Source organism: Pristiophorus japonicus, chromosome 1 (assembly GCF_044704955.1).
Source record: "Pristiophorus japonicus isolate sPriJap1 chromosome 1, sPriJap1.hap1, whole genome shotgun sequence".
Lineage (NCBI taxonomy): Eukaryota > Metazoa > Chordata > Chondrichthyes > Pristiophoridae > Pristiophorus > Pristiophorus japonicus.
In genome coordinates, this window is record NC_091977.1 from 42,384,925 (window position 1) to 42,390,895 (window position 5,971).

Sequence of the window (5,971 nt, forward strand, 5' to 3'; positions counted from 1 at the left end):
TTTCATGGTGATGTTCATAAATGACCAGTGATACCTATAGAATAAGATTGGCAGGCTGCAGTTTCGTGTTCCACAACAGGCAACGAGCTGTATTGTTGCTTAACACAAGTTGCCCGATTCTTGGTGGGGCTGGGAGTGGAGAGAAGACCAGTTTACAAAAAGCACAGCAGTGTGCATTGATGCATTTGGAAAGCAGTGACAGGATTGGTCCAAGTCAGCATGGATTTAGGAAAGGGAAATCATGCTTGACAAATCTTCTGGAATTTTTTGAGGATGTAACTAGTAGAGTGGACAAGGGAGAACCAGTGAATATGGTGTATTTGGACTTTCGAAAGGCTTTTGACAAGGTCTCACACAAGAGATTGGTGTGCAAAATCAAAGCACATGGTATTGGGAGTAATGTACTGACATGGTTAGAGAACTGGTTGGCACACAGGAAGCAGAGAGTCGGGTTAAACGACTGGCAGAATGGCAGGCAGTGACTAGTGGAATGCCGCAGGGCTCAGTGCTGGGACCCCAGATCTTTACAATATATATTAATGATCGAGCGGATGGAATTGAGTGTAATATCTCCAAGTTTGCAGATGATACTAAACTGGGTGGCGGTGTGAGCTGTGAGGAGGACGCTAAGAGGCTGCAGGGTGACTTGGACAGGTTAGGCGAGTGGGCAAATGCATGACAGTTGCAGTAGATTGTGGATAAATGTGAGGTTATCCACTTTGGGGGTAAAAACATGAAGGCAGAATATTATCTGAATGGCGGCAGATTAGGAAAAGGGGAGGTGCAGTGAGACCTGGGAGTCATAGTTCATCAGTCATTGAAAGTTGGCATGCAGGTACAGCAGGCGGTGAAGAAGGCAAATGGTATGTTGGCCTTCATAGCTAGGGGATTTGAGTATAGGAGCAGGGAAGTCTTACTGCAGTTGTACAGGGCCTTGGTGAAGCCTCACCTGGAATATTGTGTTTAGTTTTGGTCTCCTAATCTGAGGAAGGATGTTCTTGCTATTGAGGGAGTGCAGCGAAGGTTCACCAGACTGATTCCCGGGATGGCTGGACTGACATATGAGGAGAGACTGGATCAACTGGGCCTTTATACACTGGAGTTTAAAAGGATGAGAGGGGATCTCATAGAAACATAAGATTCTGACGGGACTGGACAGGTTAGATGCGGGAAGAATGTTCCTGATATTGGGGAAGTCCAGAACCAGGGGACACAGTCTTAGGATAAGGGGCAGGCCATTTAGGACTGAGATGAGGAGAAACTTCCTCACTCAGAGAGTTGTTAACCTGTTGAATTCCCTGCCGCAGAGAGATGTTGGTGCCAGTTCATTGGATATATTCAAGAGGGAGTTAGATATGGCCCTTATGGCTAAAGGGATCAAGGGATATGGAGAGAAAGCAGGAAAGGGGTACAGAAGGAATGATCAGCCATGATCTTATTGAGTGGTGGTGCAGGCTCGAAGGGCCGAATGGCCTACTCCTGCACCTATTTTCTATGTTTCTATGTTTCTATGTTTTCAGCTCATACGCGGTGATATTAATAACAAAAAATTATTATTACGGAAGTAAAGTTCTGCGGATATCACCTTTCTTAATGTTAATCCTATATACACTTAAAATAAACATTCAAACCATTTTCAACAAAAAAATGTAAATTGAACAAAATCACTGCTTGCCATGTCTTCTCTTCCTGTCCTTTCCCAATTCTGGACCAACAGATTGTATTTTTTTCTGTTCCTTATTCCACATGTTTCAATATTTTACCCTTTATTTGTCAGTGTTTGCAATCCTGGTATCTCACCAACCTCTTTGAAAGTTACACAAAATTATTTTTTTAATGTTTCTAATTTTCTGAAAACTGGCTTCAAAAGTCTGCTTTTCAACAGACTCGGGGAGTGTAATGATTGTCACTGTCATGTCATAGATGTGATACCATTTACCAACGAAAAAAGACAGGATAAAATTTCCAGAAGATCCATTCTACTGCCAGAAGTGCGGAGTCAAGGGGTTCAGATTTCCACCCACCCATTAACTCTAACCCTGGCCCCATCTCAAATCCAAGTCTGCTGTCACTGAATTAAAGGAGCAAGAGTCTGCAGTTACGCCCTTACGAGGGCCCCTGCCCTGTGGACCCAATTGAGTGGAGGGAGGTGCAGACAAATTTGTTCTCTGTCAAGGAATATGCTTCCCCCTCGTTGTTTTACCTCTCACTATTAGACCCCGCTCCACTATGAAGACGTAAGAGTTTCTGGGGTAGCACACTAGACCTGCCTTTAACATGACATCAGAATGGGACAGAGAGACAAGTGGAAGAAGAATCTGCCCCTTCTGTCCGAATTTATCAGTGGGACCAGAAAGCTGTGGAAACCTGACAGGAATAGGATACGCCCCAAACTCTATCACGCTTATCATGTGCTGTGTGGTCACTTTAGAATTTGGAGACGCGTAGCTCTGCAGCAACCCTCGCAGCGCTACCCATCGCAAAGAGATATCTCTGCAGTCACACTGATATTAAAGTTATAGAGTAAATCTGGATTCAGAGCCTGAACCAGAGAGAATTGGAGGGAAATAAAAACAGAAAATGCTAGAAATCTCAGCAGGTCAGACAGCATCTGTGGAGAGAAAGAGAGTTAACATTTCAGGTCTGTGACTCTTCTTCAGAACTGGTAAAGTTCGGGATGTAACAGATTCTTAAGGAAGTGCAGGGGCCGTGAAAGGAGGAGGGGTGGAAAGAACAAAAGGGAAGGTCTGTGATAGGGTGGAAGGCAGGAATGATTTAAGAGACAAAAGGGATGATGGGAAAAATGAGATGGCAATGGCACAAGTTAGGAAACAAAAGATGAGTCCAGATAGGGTGTGAATGGCGGAATCATCACCAGTTGCCAAGGGAAAGAGAGAAAAAAAGGGTGGGTTGTTAAAAAAAAGGAGGAAAGGGAAATTGGTGTGAGACTCCCTGGAAGCGTTAGGCTCCCACTGCTTCAGTTTGACATGGCGTGGAGTATAAATCCGGTTTGGTGTCAAACCTCGTATACAAAGTACTTAAGGACACCTTGGCAGCTTTTAAAAATCCACTTTACCTCAATTTAAAGGTTTTAGAGAGCCCAGAATTTCACCATCGCACTCTCTTAATAAAATTGGCAACTATTGAAAAAGAGCGCTGTGCAGCTATATATCCAGACATGTACTGAACTCTCTCTTAAACAAAACTGTTAAGAGCCAAGCAATGTAAACATGATTCTATCTGGCTGAAACCTGGTCTGCTGCGACCAGTCTCAGACTGGCATAAATAACAACGCTTACAAATAAAACGTATACAAATATGAAGATATTGGCAATGATGGTGTTCTGAGAAGAGAACCGTACAAACCTTACAACAAGTTCCCCTGACCCGTGAACCACTGCTGGAAACACTAGTCAGGTAGTATAATCCACAAATATGTTCCCAAATGCATAACCATGTTATACATACACCCTGGTTCAGTTGGTAGCACCATACTCTTGTCTTTGATTCAGGAGGTTATGAGTTCAAGACACAATCCAGAACCTTGAGCACATAATCTAGGCTGATACTCTGGTGCAGTGGTGATGGAGTGCCACACTGTTGGTGTGTCTTCCAGAGGAGAAGTTACACTAAGGCCCTGTCCACCCTCTCAGGTGGATGTGAAAGATCCCATGGCACTATTCCAAAATGAGCAGAGGCGTTCTCCTGGTGTATTAGCCAACACACCATCAAAACAGGTTACCTGGTCACTTATCTAATTGCTGTTGGTGGGGATTTGCTGTGTGCAAATTGATTACCACCTTTGCCGACATAACCACAGAGGCTATATTTCAAAAGTATTGCCTGACCTGCTGAGTGTTTCCAGCATTTTTTGTTTTCATTTCAGATTTCCAGCATCAGCAGTATTTTGCTTTTGTTTCAGAAGTATTTCATTGACTGTGAAGCGCTTTCAATCATCCCCAGGATACGAAAGGAGATATATAAATGTATGTTCTTTGCTTTTGAAAGTGTCAGCTGTGACTCAGTGGGTAGCACTCTTGCCTCTCTGTCAGAAGGTTGTGGGTTCAAGTCCCACTCCTGGGACTTGAGCACAAAAATCTAGGCTGACACTCCAGTGAAGTGCTAAGGGGTGCTGCACTGTCTGAGGGGCCGACTTTCAGATGAGATGTTGAACCGAGGCCCAGGTCTCTCAGGTGGATGTAAAAGATCCCATGGCACTTTTTCAAAGAGCACGGGAGTGTCCTAGCTAATATTTATCCCTCAATCAACATCAAAATAGATTATCTGGTCATTATCATATTGCTGTTTGTGGGAGCTTGCTGTGCGCAAATTGGCTGCTGTGTTTCCTACATTACAACAGTGACTACACTTCAAAAAGTACTTCATTGGCTGTAAAGTGCTTTGGGAGGTCCTAAGGTCATGAAAGGCACTATATAAAAGCAAGTCTTTTTTTCTTTTTCTATACTGTTAAAAGGATCACGTGTTTCCCATTTCGACGACAAAAACATTCTCTCACTCTTGTGTTCATTTGGATTCTTTTATATTGTGGTGGAATTCACTCTGCAAATGTATGGGTCTGAAACAAGCAAATGAAAACGGCAAAGAACACGTGTTGCCGTGTTGGATTTACAAAGCGAGTGACCTTTTTGAAAGGTCGGTCCCTGTTTGTTCCCGGTACGTGTGAAGCCTGCAGAAACAAGCATTTATTATCATTGCTCCCTTCTTTAATGGGTTTGAAGAGTCGCTGCTTCCCATGGGACTGGCTGTATACTGGCGATAAAGTTTGAATCTGCAAACTTTCTTCCTGTCTGATGCCACGTCGGCCGTGTAGCTTATTGGGGCCAGTTCTATGCAGTGTCAGAGGAGATTGAGCCAGAGCCGCTGATCGGCCAGGTGATGCTGCACCTCAGAATCTCTGCTCACCTACTGGGGGAACACAAAAAAAAAAGCATTTGAGACTTGGGAGCAGTTTATAATTTCATAGGATTCACGACTGTTTATTCGAGAAGAAAGCGTCCCAAGATATCGAATGTCAAAAAGCAAGTCATCAGCACATTCTGTAACACAGGGGAACATTTACAACTGGAAATTATTCTGTCATTTTTTCCATCAAGTGAGTTGTGCATCAGTGTAAACTCACATTTAATTCCACTTGAAAGATTTCCAACCAAAAAACATTAACATATTTTCTCTTTTCAGATGCGAACACATCGCCCATTCTTCTTCTTAGGCAGTCCCTCGGAGTCAAGGATGACTTGCTTCCACACTAAAAATGAGTTCTCAGGTGACCGATGAGTCCAATGCGGGACCTACAGTCTCTGTCACAGGTGGGGCAGACGTTGGTTGGAGGGATGGGTGGATGGGGTGCTTGGGTTGTCGTCCGTTCCTTCCGCTGTTTGCGCTTGGCCTTTGCTTGCTCCTGGTGAAGAGACTCGAGATGTTCAGCGCCTTCCCGGATACTTCTCCTCCACTTTGAGTGGCTTGGGCCAGGGATTCCCGGGTGCCGGTGAGGATCTTGCACTTTTTCAAGGAGGCTTTGAGGGTGTCCTTGAAGCATTTCCTCTGCCCACCTCGGGCTCACATGTCGTGTCGGAACTCCGAGTAGAGCGTTTGTTTTGGGAGTCTCGTATCGGGCATGCGGATGATGTGGCCTGTCCATCGGAGCTGATTGAGCGTTGTCAATGCTTCGATGCTGGGGATGTTGGCCTGAGCGAGAACACTGACGTTGGTGCACCTATCCTGCCAATGGTTTTGCAGGATCTTGCGGAGGCAGCGTTGGTGGTATTTCTCTAGTGTTTTGAGGTGCCTGCTGTACATAGTCCATGTCTCTGAGCCATACAGGAGGATGGGTATCACTACTGCTCTGTTGACCATGAGCTTGGTGCCGGGTTTGAGGTCCTGGTCTTCAAACATGCTCTTCCTCAGGCGACCGAAGGCTGTGCTGGCACACTGAAGACGGTGTTGGACTTTG